The sequence below is a fragment of the Xiphophorus hellerii genome, chromosome 2, assembly GCF_003331165.1.
Source record: "Xiphophorus hellerii strain 12219 chromosome 2, Xiphophorus_hellerii-4.1, whole genome shotgun sequence".
NCBI lineage: Eukaryota > Metazoa > Chordata > Actinopteri > Cyprinodontiformes > Poeciliidae > Xiphophorus > Xiphophorus hellerii.
Genome location: NC_045673.1, coordinates 20,069,775 through 20,085,899, shown reverse-complemented (window position 1 = coordinate 20,085,899; position 16,125 = coordinate 20,069,775). Strand labels below are relative to the sequence as shown.

The 16,125-nt window shown below is 36.1% G+C and overlaps 1 protein-coding gene across 2 annotated transcripts in view; it reads left to right on the top strand.

Moving 5' to 3' along the window:
- LOC116709868 (polypeptide N-acetylgalactosaminyltransferase 18-like) overlaps positions 1-16,125 on the top strand; it is a 138,472-nt gene that overhangs the window by 55,302 nt on the left and 67,045 nt on the right. The window lies entirely within an intron of this gene.

Here is a 16,125-nt window from a genome sequence, read left to right as displayed (position 1 = left end):
AATACTAACCAAGCCAATTGCTGAGATTATCTTGCATCTCGTTGAAAATATGTCAAACAGTAATAATGCTGTGACAGAAAGGTTTTGCTATTTTGAAACCTTGCTTTTTAAAAATCTTACAGACAACATGTAAAAGATAAAGTTAAAGTTACTCTGCTTGGTTTGGTTTCATTTTGTGGAATATTTTTTTTATTATTATTTTTGGAGTAACTTGCCTTTTGTAAAAATCTGGATGTTTAGGATTTCCTGCAATAAAACTCAAGCACAAAGTCACAAATAACACACTCCATATATTGATCACCCACTATAGATTTAAATGGGTTCATAGCACCAGGAATTGAGGGCCTCTGTCAAACGTTTTAATAGTCCCCAGGAATTATGCCATATGCTGCCTTAAATTTATCTGCTCATGTGGGAGCTGTAACGGCAGTGGGTGTAGCTCATGTTGACATTTTATCAGTGTGATGAAGATGATGCTGCGATGGATGCTGTGTTTGCTTCAGCTCAAAGCTGAACCAGCAAACAGAAAATCTGATTTGATATTATGATCTGGTTGTGAAGTAAATAAACAAAGATAAATGAATAGTGAATGATTTCTGTTTTAAGGCAAGCTCGTGTTTTTCCTTTTGGGATCATGATGCTGGATGTTGTTTTTTTTAAATATAAATTATAATAGAATCAAATTTTATTCTAGTTAATGTGATGACAAGTTGCTAAAATAAGTATTTAGAAAATGAAAATAAAGAAGGTCTTTAGACGGATGGTTTTGGTTTGTAAATTATGAAAATTGAGATCTGAACTTAAGGCTGCTTCTGAGCCTGAGCCATTTTATTTAATTTTAAAAACAACAAAAGATTTGCAGATTTGTGTCAGCAAGTGAGTAAGTTGGCAAAATGTACAAAAAGCTGGATTGGCTCTTTTCCGAACAATGTGCAGAGGCATTCTGAAAGAGACTGGGAAATGTATCAGTCACCATGCAAAACCATAGAAAACAAGTAAAAACATTGATTCCATCCAAAACAAATGAGGCACTTTCTGTTAGGAAGCAGTCGCCATTATTTCAGTTTTTTAATGATGCTACTTTGTAAAATTATTTATGCTATTTAAATAATAGCATAAATTAAAAATGTAAGTCATTTCATTACTGAAATGACTTACAGTAATTTTCTAAATTCTCGTGGTGGTTTGTTGTTATGATAGAAAAATCACATCAACCTCTAGAAGGTTGCTCAGAAAATATGTATCTTTGAAGAAATGTAAACTGTTTTTATATTTGTTCTTTTATATAGATATAAATTGTTTGTTTACAGAAGGTAAGCAATGCTAGTAAGGGATGAAATGTCAATGCATAGAGATAAGATGGGTGTGCAAACGGCAAATTGACCTGATACCAGATTCAGCACAAAAGGTGCTATTTTCTATCTCCAGAAGGTATTACACCTCTATTGTTGTTGTGTGTTTCATTTTACCATAAAGTTATCATTCTTGAGTTTCAAATTGGAAAAACAAATCAAATATTCCTGAAACTCAGACCCATGAAAGGCTGAAGCCCCAGTTCAATACTGACTGTGTCAGCTATACAGAGAAAACAGAGGAAGTTATTTATTTTTACTTTTGATGGTTTTTATGTCATTAAACTAACAATCTTCTTTAGTTTTGACCATACAGAGTGGAGAGAAACACATTAAGAACCAGCTGTGCAACAGTACATAGAGCTCACAAGACAAGATGATGCATGATGCTGGTTCACAGTAAGGAGGAAATCAATATTTTGAGGGAAACAAAAAAAAAATCTCCATTTTCTTTTTTTCATAAATAAAGTCGAGTCTGTTCAAATCGCAAGCTTTTTTTTTTTTTTCATACCCACTTGCTACAATGTAGGATTCATTTATTAAAATGTTTGTCACGTTCCCTGGGTGGTTGGGTTTTTTGTTTTGTATGTTTTGCCATATTCAGTGCTATTCTCCGTAATTATGATTGTTTTTAAGGTTAGGTAATCCCTTTATGTTTAACATAATAGTATCATCTAATGACTCTGAAATCAATACATAGATCTCTGCTATATTCTGTCATTCTCATGGCATTAAGCAAATAAAAATAATGTTGGTAATTCTAAATGACCTAAAACATGAGGAGAATATTCTGATTTACCTTAAGTCAGCAAGAGAAATAAAGCTGTTTTATTTGATGCACATAAACGTCTGGTTTCAGCGGATATCTACTGTAGCCTTGATACCACCAGTCCTCTTTGTTACCATTTACAGTAAGTGTTATGAGAGTAAATCTCCTTTCACAAGAAATCTATTGGATCGTTTCTTATAATGTTAGATATAATATATTAGATCTTAGTGTTTCTTGTAATTGACTCTACAAAACACTAGCAGTTTTATTTTTCCTTGTCGTCTCCGGGGTCATTTTTGTCTTTAGTGAACATGCATGTCCGTATGTTTCCATGATTATCTCCCAAAAGCAAAGCATGTTGAGTTGTTAGAGCAAACAGACCAAATGCAAATGTCTTTCCAATCTGTTTTGCTGAATATTTTAAAGCATGGCACAGCTGCAGTTGCTGATGTATATTTTAAGGACAGAGTCGTTCTAAGGGAAGTAATTCATCTGCCTAAAAATGACATTTCTCTGTCCCTAACTTGCTTATTTCTGTTTACCAGAAAAGCACTTTTGTTTCGTTAAAGGTCACAGAACAGAACGTGGCTGTTGTTTCTTTTTTCCTGGAGCAGTTTTTGCCGCGTGCCGTTTGCAGAATTTTAATATTTGAAAATGTTTCAGAGGAACTAAGAAAGATTTAAAAAAAAAACAATAGAGAGAATGGTGACAATGCTGAACCTCCTCAGTGAAATATATAGAAATCCTCTGCATGTAAATAGTCAACTAAATATTCACAAAAATACTTAAAAACAATTTATTTTATCACCATCTCTTTAAAGGAAAGATAGCTTCGAGTATGTTTACTTTGTGTTATCTGACAAAATATTATTAAAAATTTTGTCTCCATTTCAGTTAAACATCCCAGAGCCCCGTGTTAAGTGATTTTACTGGTGAATTTTTGGATTTCTGGGACTTTAGCCATCAGGTTTGCTCATAAGCTCTAAGCTCTAATTAAATTTACCTTGTTTTGTGAGGTTTCCGTTTCGTCATGTCCTCGGTGAGAAATGTTTTGAGTGGTTGTCAGCAGCAAGATTTCACTTTAATATAATTAAAGCGCTCAGCAGACATTTTAATTAAAATCTTCCTTCATTCTGAGGACAGATGTAATGCTCTTATAGAGCTTTCGGTAAAACTTCAAGCCACTAAAACCACAAGTCCTCAACACTTTTCATATTTTAGCTCTTCATAAACTGTTCTAGTGTTTATTGTAAGCAAAACGAACTGTAGGAAAATATCCTAATGCTTAAAAATAACAAGGTCATTAATAGATGTATTAATCTGTGACCATCTGTCATCTTCAGCAGACTTTTGTTCTTTTTAAGCTTAATTGAACTTTAAAGTGAAAGCATAGCCCTGCCTCTGACTAATTTTGAAAAATTTCAGTAAATTCGGGAGAGCAAAGTGACCGTGAGAGCCACGGCGATAGTGTGGGGATGAACAGAAGGGCTGAGCAGAACTGTGGTCAGAAATAAAAAAGCACCTTTTCTTTGCTATATTTAGCAACTTTCCAGCCACCTCTATCAACTTTTTATTAGAAAAAAACAAAAGTGATAAATCTAGTGGCTTTTCTCGGTGTCGTTAGACGTTTATGATGACAACGCTCTGCAGGACTGCTGCTCTGTCCTGAGGAAGTAGCGACTGCTCCTGTAAGGCCCTCCAGAAATTAGGTTGGCATATTCCCCTGCAAAATATCTTAAGTTTCATTGTGGAGAATATGCATCACATTAAAAGTGAAAACAGATTACAAATGATTTAGAGTGCTTTTCTTTTCCATATGTTTCAAAAACCTGTCGTTTTGACCTTTTATCTGTGTTTTAAGATCCTTTGGTTAGTTGGATACTTGGAACAACAAACCAGATTTAGCTTCATGAAGTGCAACATTACATGAGATTATTTATCATCCAATACAATCTCCTGCCTCTCAGTATAACTTGCATAATCTATTTTATTTAGTCTCATCATTCCGGAGTTGTTTCTTTCCGATTCAGCAGAATGAGATCCACTGAAGAGACGCAATTATCTCTGATACTAAACCTCCCATTGTTGTTTAGTTTTTTACCTGTCTCCTCCTTTCTCTTTAAGCAATCTCTTGTACTGCAAAGACATTGTTTCCTTGCTCATTTGCTTGGATGAGACAATAAAATCTTATCAGCTGAGCTGTAACGTACCGTAATTAGTGAAGCCGTCTGTTCCAGCAGAGACCCATATGGACTCACTCAATCTGTATTGATTTCTAAAAGGGAGACGTTTGGAGAATTCAAACTACAGAGACGCTGCAAAAAGGATTACTTTGCACTGCTTGACTAGCCCTGGTGCACCTCAAAATGCAAGCTTTGCTTTCATTGAGTTCTTTGCTAAGTTTTTGAAAAATCTTTGTATGTGTTTTCTGAATGCTGTGATGCGTTATGTTTGTGGGACGGCAGAGGAAAGGAATCAATTTGCTGTCCTCTCTAACACAGGCACATAGAGAGAGAGAGAGAGAGCGACACTGGGAACGATTTTCATCTCTGAGACCATCGCGCTGTGAAGACAGCAAGATGAAGAGAAAATGATGGCTGATGGATTTAAAAGGTTGTTAAGAAGGGGAAATGGCTTGCTAATGGAATCTACCACTCTAATGCTTAATCTGCAGCCGGGCTGACTTTCTGTTGGAGAGAAAAGAACACACTGTGTTGCTCAGCATAGCAAACCACAACGTCTGAGTTATCGAAGCAAGCGAGTACAAATTTAGATAAGTTGAGTCACACAAACAACAGCTGGAAATAATGCAGGACATTCTTTCATGTGTATACGTGTATGTATGTGCATATACATTTTTTTGTTTTTTTCCTGATAAATCAGTCAAATAATAACGAATTAGACATCAGTACGGGGGGGTGAGCCATAAACTCAATACAGCAGCTGGGAAAATAAATCTATCTGGGTCTAGATAAAAACTCATTGTGGTTTAAATCTGGATGCCACTTTCTCTTTTAGGGAACCCGGTCCCGGTTACAAAGAGAAGCAGAATGAATCATTGCTTTCACTTTTACTGGTAAAATCAGGAAAGATGCTTTTTTTTCACTCAGTTGTTTATGATTATGCATTTGGCATATTTTCTTTTCCCCAAAGCAACCTGGAAATGACAAATGAGGATACAACAATATTAATATTATTGTTAATGTACAACACAGTTATGTATGTTAACTTTATTGTTAATATAATCAGTCTCCTATAGGAAATGGTTCAGGGTAAACACATGCACACCAGCCTGCTTTTACGTGCTTTCTGACATCATTTTGCCATGAAAAGCATAGACATTAAAACATAAAAATACATTTTCCTTTAAGGATAATAACAGGCTTGTCTAGTTTCATAGATATTTGCCTTTAATCTGCTCGTCAATACTCTCAGCCCTTATAAGTTGGTAAATAAGGTTGTGTTGTTTATTTGAGTACATGGTTAATGATTTCATACTGTTATATTTAACTGTAAAGTCACTGAAAGAAAAAACATCTATTTCCATTATTTTCTAATATTTCAAAGCGGGCTGGATTTAAATGTGTTTATAAAAGTCAGTGATGCCATTACTTGGATTACATTTTAGGCTCAGAGGAGCTGAGAATTCTAATAAATTGTGGCAAACGCCAGAGATGAAAGTCCATGTTATCATCCTCAGACTTATCCTCTGTCAGTGAATCAGGGATTTTGACAAATCTGTTCCATCTGTTAACGTACATGGAGACTGAGCAAGTTTCTGAAGATTTATTTTGGTTGTTCTTTGAACTGAGAGCCTTGTGAGCTTTATTTCTTCTGCATTCAGTAATTAAGATCAGCTAGGCTGAATCTGTTCTGCTTCTGGTTTTGACAGGACATGACATTATTTCTGATCCTCTCCTCTCACTTGAGGAAAACGCAAACAGGTAATTCTCTCCCCTAAATCCCTTTAAGAGGAAAGAATACATCCCTCTTTTAGTTTGTTTTTCATCTTTGTAAGGTTCCTAAATGCATAATCTATTCTTAAAGACTGTAAATAAGCAGCTTCAGTTCTCTAAAATGAAGGGACCTTAGAAAGCTTCCTTTCTGAATTTACATGTGTACATAAAAGATCAGGACAGTAAACAGCTGTAAAACATTTGGACTGAACAATATATCACTATAGTTGAACTTCAGATTTATGTGGCAATATAATTTTTAGGAGAGTTATTCACTTAGCTGTTTAAATAGCCAAAAGTCACAGAGTGATGGAAACACAGATGAGAAAGAGAGAACAGAACAAAATCCATAAGTGGTACTGTAGTGGAAATTTAGAAACTGATATCAACATATTTACCATTATCATTATCATCCCAAGATGTCCTGCTATCATGCAGCTCCATATCAGATCGGATTGTATGTATTATGAATTTGTCTTGCATTTTTGTCTGGAGTGACATTTCATTATGAATAAACTAAAGGATTTGAAATTCTTCAACTATAACTTGATGTGATGAAAATAGTTATTGAATGCATCATTTTCCTCATTTTAAATATTTTCTTTTGGACCATCAACATAAAATTTATACAAACTGCTGTCAACTACTCAAGGGCAGAAAATAACAGAGCATATGCAGCGCCCGTACTTTATTTATATGAACTCTGCTAGAACAATATGCTGTAAAACAGCCCACACCATGATGTTACCACTTACAAACTTCACTTTTGGCATAATGTTTATGGGGATGTGCAATGACGTTAAGAGTTCGGGTTTGTTCTGTCTTACATTTTCCCAGCATGTTACTGGTTTGCCTAAATCTTCTGCAGCAAACTTCAAACAGGGTGTACCATTCTTTTCTTTTGCAGAGGAGTCTTGTGCAGTGAGTGTTCATAAATGCCATTGAGTGTATTGCAGTGAGTTTTGCAACAGCAAGACTTTTCCTTGAAAGTCTCTTTTCCTACCAATTGTATTACCTGTTCAATACTTTTGTAATGAGACACCTTTTTGTATTAATAATAAACCAGCGGCTTTTCATTAGCAAATAGCCGCTAGAATGCTTTATAAATGCTGACAGATTTTAGATATCTTCTTGCTTTATATGGGTTTTTGCAAATTTGTTTGTATCCAACCAACTTCCTGTGTCTTTTGAATTGTTTACCTTTATCTTCATTAGTGGACAAATTTGCTGTGACTTCTTTGCATGCATTGATTACTTGGGATGTTGTAAATATCTTTGTTGAAACTTTATGTCAATTATCTCTACTTTAGGCTCATTTATCCAAAAGCCACTGCTTCAGTCAAGTCACGGTGACGTATTGTTTTTAGAGAGTGGAGGTGCAATCATGTTTCCAAACAAACTCTACCTCTACAGTTTTTTTTTCTTACTGTAGTGCCATTGACATTAACATTTAATATGCTAACTGAGACTTTTAAAGTCATAAAGGTGCTCACAGTCACTGATAATCATATGCATTTGGTAAGCGCTCCTTCTTTAATCCCATGTTAACAACAAAGGTGAACTCCTCTGCACAAAAAGCTGTTTTTACTCAAAGTTCTTCCATTTTAGTGTTCTTTCTTTGATAAATAATAGGGCTGCAATGTTCTGTAAAACTAGCTTTTGTTTAGAGGAAGTTTCAACAAGACTTAATGAATGACGGTTTCTAAGAATACATCATTTTATCTGTCAGAAGCAACAGTGAATGGATGCAACAGCACTGACGTTGCTATCTGATTTGACGAAAAGGGACATTTTGTTTCTAAATATTCAGGATTACAATTGTTCAACTTTTGTCTAAGATCCAAGACACTTTAACTGGTCAAACCTAGCCTGAATAAAAACTATTCTGAACTACGCAGATAATCTTTCAAACATTTATGAAAATGTAAGTGCCTGTTTATTTAATGATAACCCAGTTTAGCTTTAGCTGGTCTCTCTGCAGCATCCGTTCTACTGTGATCTACATTTAAATTACAATCTATTATTTTCACTTTTTGTCTTTGTTACGTTTCAATGTGATGACTGATATGACCTATCCAGGCTTAAAATGGCACGGTAAAGACTGGGAAGGGACTGAGAACAGAAGCTGTGCACATGGGCTTTAGGTTTAGATTTGTCATTTTCAACACATGCAGCATAAATAAATATGCAAATTTGAATAAAACCACATAGACTCTACTGTATGTTTTTGAGCATATTTTGGACGATAGATGAAAACAAGTTAAGGTCTGGGAAATCAACCCTTTTTGGTGTGCGTTTGTTTCCCTGTTCAATAAGCAGCTCAAAAGTTGTTGAAGTCCCGCCAGAGAAAAACCCATGAGTTTTTCGTTTTTGTCCACTTGAGAGCATCACAGCGCTTTACAAATGACTCTTGAGGGAGCGTGTTGTTCATATGGCATAAAGCGGCAAAAAAACAACTGAAGAGCCTCTTTTTGTGACTCATTGCTTGTTGTGTTTTGAAAAGGAGCTGTTGTGCGGTTTAAAGGGGACTTGGAGTGGGTACAAAAGGCAAATGAATCGCCTGTGTTTTCCCTGATGCCTCTTTAAATACTGAAACACAAAAAGCTTTCGGAGGGAGATAATGTCACAGGGTTTGCGGAGCAAATGAGATTCTCTTCGCGAAAACAAATTCTTTCAAATCCTCGGGTGTGAGTGGGTGTGTGTTTGTGTAACAAGTGCAAAGCCTGCTGGGATCGGTTCCTGCCATGCAGCAACTGTTTCAGTGCGATCTGATGTGCAACTTGAAAGTGTACGGAGGATGTGCAGAGGTCTAATTGAGCGGTTTTACATCCGCGCTTTGCTGTTTAACAAATCAGGCTCATGTCCCATTTAATGTCTTGAACACTTAAAAGCTGTTTATGTGAATCTGTCCCCCACACAAATCAATACATGAACACTTATCAGGATGCAGATTTTGTGTAGACGAAATGCAGGCACTATAGAGTTTACTTCTGTGAAAATCCGATATCTATACTTTCTCTCCGTCACACTAAGACCAGCATCTTTGTAAGAAGAAAAAGGGCTTCCTAAAAGAAGTTCAACGTGCTGGCACTTTCTTCTATCGCAGCTCAGACATTTAAAGGCCCCGTTCTCCTATTTCTATCGCTTTGTTTTGAATTGTTCTCAAACAGTGTGAATATTTTTATTTTTACTGTGAATGTTTGTGAGTCAGTGTTTGGTTGGTTGACAGTAAAAAAAAAAAAGCAAAAACGGATCTGTGGCTCACAACTACATTCTGCACTCACACTGTGAGATACTTGGATTTTGTTCACAGTAGACTTTAAATTTATTTTAAGGTTTCAGCCTCCATCTGCATCTTGCTTGTCATCTAACACTTTATCTCTGTCTCTACCTGCCAATCACAACTCCAGTGACAGCTCAGATGGTGAGCTCCCACAGATCAACCTTTTACCCAGTCAGCGCTTGACAATCAGCAGGGAGCCTGGGGTGTCAAATCAAATCACACAGAAACCACATTTATTCTTGACAAGTAAACCTAAACTGAATGATATTGTAGGCCTGTAAGCAGAGCTGATGCAGGGAGAACAAAGTTGCATTTATTGCCGCATGAGCTTTGGCAATAAAACTTAAGCTAGATTTTGGCTCATAATTTTCACAACTATTCCTTTTCATTTGTATAGAGCATGAGGGTTATTAATTTTCATGTCCGAAGTTGTGTGAAAAAAAAATCATGAAAGAACAAAGGAAGCACAAAGGAACGCAGAATCCAGGCGGAAGTTGCCAAAGGGAGGCCTTAGTGCCTAACACACTGCATATCATAAAGCAGTGATAAGGTTTCAGCTCCAGTTTAAATTCATAAAGTGAAAATCTATCAGAGTTTATCCAATGAGTAGGAAAAAGTCGAGGAGAAATGCTGTCTAGGAGTAGCTTTCAGATTGAACAAACCTAGCTGCTGGGATCCTGGCAGCTAGGAGATTTATTTTTTTGTTTGTTTTGTTTTATTACAATCTTGGGCTGTTTTGGTCGTTTTGATCATTTCGTTCTAGTTTGATAAATCTGAATTCCTTAGTTTCTTTTTTATTAGACCAGAATTGTTTCTGTTTTACTTTAACTCAGTCTTTATTTAGTGATTCTAGTTGTGTATTTTGTGTCTAGTTAATCTTTGTTTCTCTGGTTTAATTATGTTTCTTAGGTCTAGTTATTATTTAGTGTTAGATTTATTTCCTAATTCCCTGCGTACTGTCCCTCGCCCCCTGTGTCGCTCTCTCACTCTCTCTCTCTCTCCCATCACACCTGCAACCTGTTTCTAATCAGCCATCTGTTTCTTGTTCAGTAATCAACCTCTTTAGTGTATAACTCATTCTGAGTTCCTTGCTGGATCCTACCATCTAATCCTGTTACTTTGCTGGTTTTTTTTCTTTTTCTTTTGAGTTGGATTCTTGTGATTTTTTTTTGTAAGTTTTTCTTTTTTCATTTTTCTATATGATCCATGCTCCCATATCCAATCTGCATTTTGGTACAACCTCAAACTCACACAGCATGACAGATTTGTTTAGCTTTTTATTTTTGTGCATGCAGAGGAAAACAAACAAAAAATAGGTACATATCAAATTCTTTCAGCATTGTCATCTTTCACAGACTGTAGAAGATTCAGATTTTTTTCCTAGTGTTTTTCCCTTTTGTTCTAGGTGAAAGATGTGGGTCACAGGTGTCAAACTCCAGTCCTGGAGGGCCACTGCCCTATCTGGACATGACCAGGATATTATTTTTAATATTAATCAAAGTAATTTTATAGAAAGTTGTTTTTATTTCTACCCACACAGTCTTTTCCTTTAAGTGCGGTTGTCTCATCACATAAAGATGCATTCTTGTAAAAATGTCAAAAATCTTAACCTTAAAAAAAATGCTACAAGTGTCTTTTTTAAAAAATATTCATTTCTTACAACTGTTGTTTTCTTAATGCCTGACTGTTTTGCATGTCAGATGTATTACCGTGGAATATACTCTGGTCCAGCATGTAATGACATTGTGACATTCCTGATTAAATCTCGCTTTGTGGCACTAAACTTCCTACCCTAAAGCTCCCGTTTTTCAGTACTAGTTCTTGGCTTTAGTCAGGATTAATTTGATCTAGCTGCAGCAGTCATGATTGCCACCACGCCACAGTTCGGGCTCCGGGTTGAAAGTTGTTTCACAGCGTGTAGCCTCCAACCTGCTGAGCCAGTAGCTTGTCAATTCTTTGTAAAATGACTTGAGGACAAGGTGAAATTCTGTCACCCGGCCTGTTTTGAATCCATTACGTTGTGGGTAGCCTGGACTTGATGCTCCTGGATCTACAGGAGGGATGTGTGTGTGCATGTGTGTAGACAGGGAGCTGTCTTGGTGCCTGAGCTTATAAAAGAGGGTGTCTCTGCAAGCTGATGTGACGGAGCTCAGAGTCGCCTGGTTTACAGATGCCTAGAGATGAATACCTTCTGTCACAATCGCTTTATTCTCCTGCTTTCTTCGTCTCTCGGCCTGCCGCTCCTCCTCTTCGTCACTCCCTCGCACCTCCCTCAGCAACCTGTCGGCACTTTTATTTTGCTGCTCTCCTTGATCCTCCGCCTTTAATTCATTCACTACCATTTTGGTTTTATTTGATTTGTTTGTTTGTTCTTGTGCCCCTGTTTTTTAATTATTCAAATAGCATTGATGTCTTATTTATTATGCTCTGCTATATTTTCCAGTTCTTTTGCCAATGAGGAAAGCTGGCTTTGTCAAATTAGTCAGATTTATTTCCAAGTTTTCCATCTCGGTCTTTTATTTGTGAGGAATTTGTGCGCTCTGTGTGTGCTCTGTGTGTTTGGATGTAAATACTGCTGAGCAGACATTGATGTGGAGCGCATTTCCCACCCAAGACTAACAGTCCACCGTCGCACTGTTTGCTGCCACAATGCAGTCCAGACTGCTGTTAAAGTCAACCATGAGCAAGGTGTTTTTCATCTATAAAAAGTACATTACATTTGTTTTATTTTCTCTATTTAAAGAAAAATATCAAGGCAACTGTAAAGAACCAGAGGAGGTTACTTATTTATAAAGCACATCTCAGGAAAATATCAGAGTGTACACAGGCACAAAAACCCAAACCAACATACACTAGATGGGGAAATCAGATTTATAACACTGTGCTTGCACATATCTGTAGGCAGTGTTTCTTTTGTAAATCACTGTGCCACTGGAAATGTGCACTCATGAATCAGCCTCATCTAACACTCTTCACACCCACATTTATTATACAATGCAAAGCACCTCATGAATGCTGATGCAAACACATGAGCTCCCCTATCTGTGACTCTTAATGTTGAATCATACAAAACTGAGATGAAGACCAAGAAAAAGAAGAGAAATGTTTGCATTTTTTTCCCCCAGGGACATAATTTGAGTTTCTTGTGGCTTAAGTGCATCTTAGAAAGTGTGTACTTATCTACTCTGTATTTTGGTAGAAGATGAACATATGCAGTAGGAAATAATGCTGTTTGGTGTTAACTTGAGAGATAAATAAAATTAAAATGATCAGCGTGCATTTTAGTTCCGTCTAAGAGAAATTATACATCAGATATAGATATAACCACAGTTTCTAAAGTCGGAATGATACCAACCCTTTATTTAGATTTCAAAAAACCTTGCTTGAACAACATTAAAACAACTAAAGCAGTCTAAACGACCATCTCAACAGAAATTTACAGTTTCCAATTGATCTCTTAAAGATGCTGTTGGAACAAAATGTCCTGCAAGTGAGTGGCAACCCAATATTAACATATTCCCAGTTCTTAAAAATAGTTGGGTTCGGATCAGAAATTGCTGGTTTAGAGTCTCCCTGCATTAATTTAAGTTGATCTTTCTAAAATACAGATTTATGCTCCTCAGACTCTCAGTTTGGAAAATTCATCCTCAGATGTTTTTCTTAATCCAGTTGTGGCTTTTTTCCTTTAAGAGAATCTTTTGCAGCTTTGACCTTAGTTTTTCTATTTTTTTCTTCAAAATCGATCAAATTGCGCTGATATAACCCACTACCCACAATGCATTTCTAGACCGCCATATTGACTGTGGTGCAAAGCAAATTTAAACATTTATTTGTTGCAACAACGCTACATAAAGTAGTTATTAGGAAAATGTTTAAAAAAAAAACTGTCTTTAAACTACTGTAACAAATCTTATCTATTATGAGTTTTATTTATTCATTGTATTACATATTAGTCATACTGAATTCAATTATACATTTTCTATAGTTGATAAAGTGTCAGATGAACTAGAAAGTCATGGAAGCAGCCTAGATAAAGCTAAATATCAATGTCATTATTAATAAACTCTAATTGACTTTGCAGTGAACTGCTAATAATTAGGGAACTATTTACACCAAGTCTTGTTTTAATGAGGTCTGTTTGAATGTTTTGCATGTAGACATTACTACTTCAGTCTTTACAAGCATTTTACATGCATTGCAATACGACTGGAGAAGCAAAACTTACGTCTTTGGTTTGCACATTTTACAACAAAAACATTACAATGTGAAATGATTTTGTACTAAAAAAAGAAAAAACAAAAGACATGTTTACATTTAGTAACTGCAAAATATATTATTCTCATTTGATGAGTAGAGATTTTCACTTTCATGTCTGAACACCTATTTCTTCAAACTCTCCTGAAGGTGCTGTACAATGCACACATACGACTTCAACACTTTTCCCCTTGATTCCTCCTGACTTCTACACTGTGCCCTCCAGATATGTGAGGAACTTAATCCTGGTTCACATAAAATAATAATGAAGTTTGTTGAACACATGAGGTCAGACTGACACATAGATGTTTTTTTTTTCTTGCTCAAAAGCACAATGCATCAACTAAAAGCTTCATTAAATATAAATGGCTCATATTAAGTGAAAATGCAGGACAAAATAGAGCAGCTTAGAAGTCCTTAAAACTTTTAGTGATTCACTATTCAGAAAAATGGAGGACAAGCCATTTGCAGAGCTTTTAGGATTCTGATTATGAGACTGTGAGGGGCCTTCGAGGGAGGTAGCATTTCACACACGAGAGCATTAAGCACGTCATTGGCAGAGGTGGAAGTACCTCTCTTCAAACTAATAAAAAAGCCATTGAGCTTAGAAAGGGAAAAGGCATTTTGCAGTCATGTGCTGAGGGCAGAAAAACTAAAAAAAAAAAAAGATGTGAGGTCTGATTTGAGTTTGAACCTTAATGTCACACACAAATTAAATTTAAACTCTTTAGGTTTTATTTATTTAATTCTTAACAGTTACTTAAACATATCTTTCTAAACAGTTGTTGTTGCTGTTTAATGCACTAGAGAGTTTGCCAGCATGTTGCTCATTAATCTGGTCGGTTTCAGTTTAGGTCCACATGCACAGCATGATATCAGATTTTCAATCATAGTTGCTGACATTGCTGAATATAATTTAAACTCATGTCACCGTCCTGTGAGATTGATTGCTGCTGACTTTTTAAATGCTAAGCATTTGTTTTACATTTGCTTTTATTTTACAAATCAGACTGAATTGAGTATATGCAGATGCAAACATGGCTGTCAAATCCCGCTAATGAGAGTGATGTTCACGTATACGCGTCTTGTTGCAGAATTAGAAAGACACGCATCGTTTTGGTTCCGGTGTTAGTTGTGCACTGTTGCATACAACAGAAGATTCAAGCTGTAAATGAGTTTAAAATTATACTCTTGCTAATTAAATGCAGAAAAAAAACAGGCACAGCTGTCACTCCAAACTGCTGGGGTCCTGCGAACGACACAGAGGTACATCACTTAATTTAATTTCTAAGTAGCATTCATGTTAACATTATACGGTACATTTTCAAAGCTTTCATCTTGGCACATAACATCCGGTCACTGGATCTTGTTGAATCTTATTCCTCTGTGATGCAGTAGCAGTAAAATATTATGTGTTGTGCTAAAGAAATGTATCGGAAGCCAATTCTGCCATGAACATTATCATTATATCTGTAATTGCATACGAAAAGTGAAGCAGATTTCCAATAACAATTTTATTACTCATGAGATGTGTGTGTGAAATGCTGCCCATCGTTACTGTTGGTACACTCTACAGATCCATGCAAAAATCCATATAAGCATAATCCTAAACTGCTTATGAGTCAGAGTTGGTTAATTAAAATAGCAACAGGATGAAACTGCTGGACTTTTCATTTTCCCCCAAACCACAATATTCACTATGATGTAGTTCTGGGGAGAGAGGTCGTTGATTTTGTGTCTAGTGAACAATTTCTGCATTGATTTTCGCTGTATAATTTGATCTTTTTCCTATAGTGATAAACCATTGTCAGTTTTCTAAAAAGATCTAACAGATTTTTAATTTTATAGTCCTGGAAGTCCGTGCCATTCTTCTCTCTAGGTTTCCTAGAGAAACAAAAAGGCCAGCTGTTCCATCACAGATCCTCACTCATCTGCTTCACTTGTCTGACACATTCTTGTTTCTTTGCTGTGGTGAAAAGGCACTAAGAGATATCCATTACCAGGGGAAGCAGAAAGGTTTGGATAACTAAAAAGTTCCAGAACAAATCATTAAGAACTTAAGAAGTGTAAATGAGAAAAGCGCTTCAGTTTCATTTTATATTACATGAATTCTTAAGGGTGCCATTAAAAGTTGCAACGATCTTGTGATTTCGTAGAACAACAACAAAAAAAATGAAGCTATGCTCTTAATGTGGGTTCCCCACTGAATAATCGTGCCAAAATTAAAGGATGGATTTGTCCTTAAATTTTTAAGAGAGGATAATGTCGTTTCTACTGAAATAAAATGGCTTTGGGGTTTTTATTCAGTCAGCTTTTCAACACATTTCCTGTGTCTGCATCAGTGCTCTTGTGTAAGAGTTTCTCCCATGTCTTAGTTCATGAATATTCACTCTCAGATTATCACCTTTTTCCAAAAACAACAAACCCCAACATTCAAATTCTTCTAACACTTGCCTGTTTTTTTTTTAACCTAGAATATCTCCAGGCTGCTGTTCTCTTTTCATGCTGTTA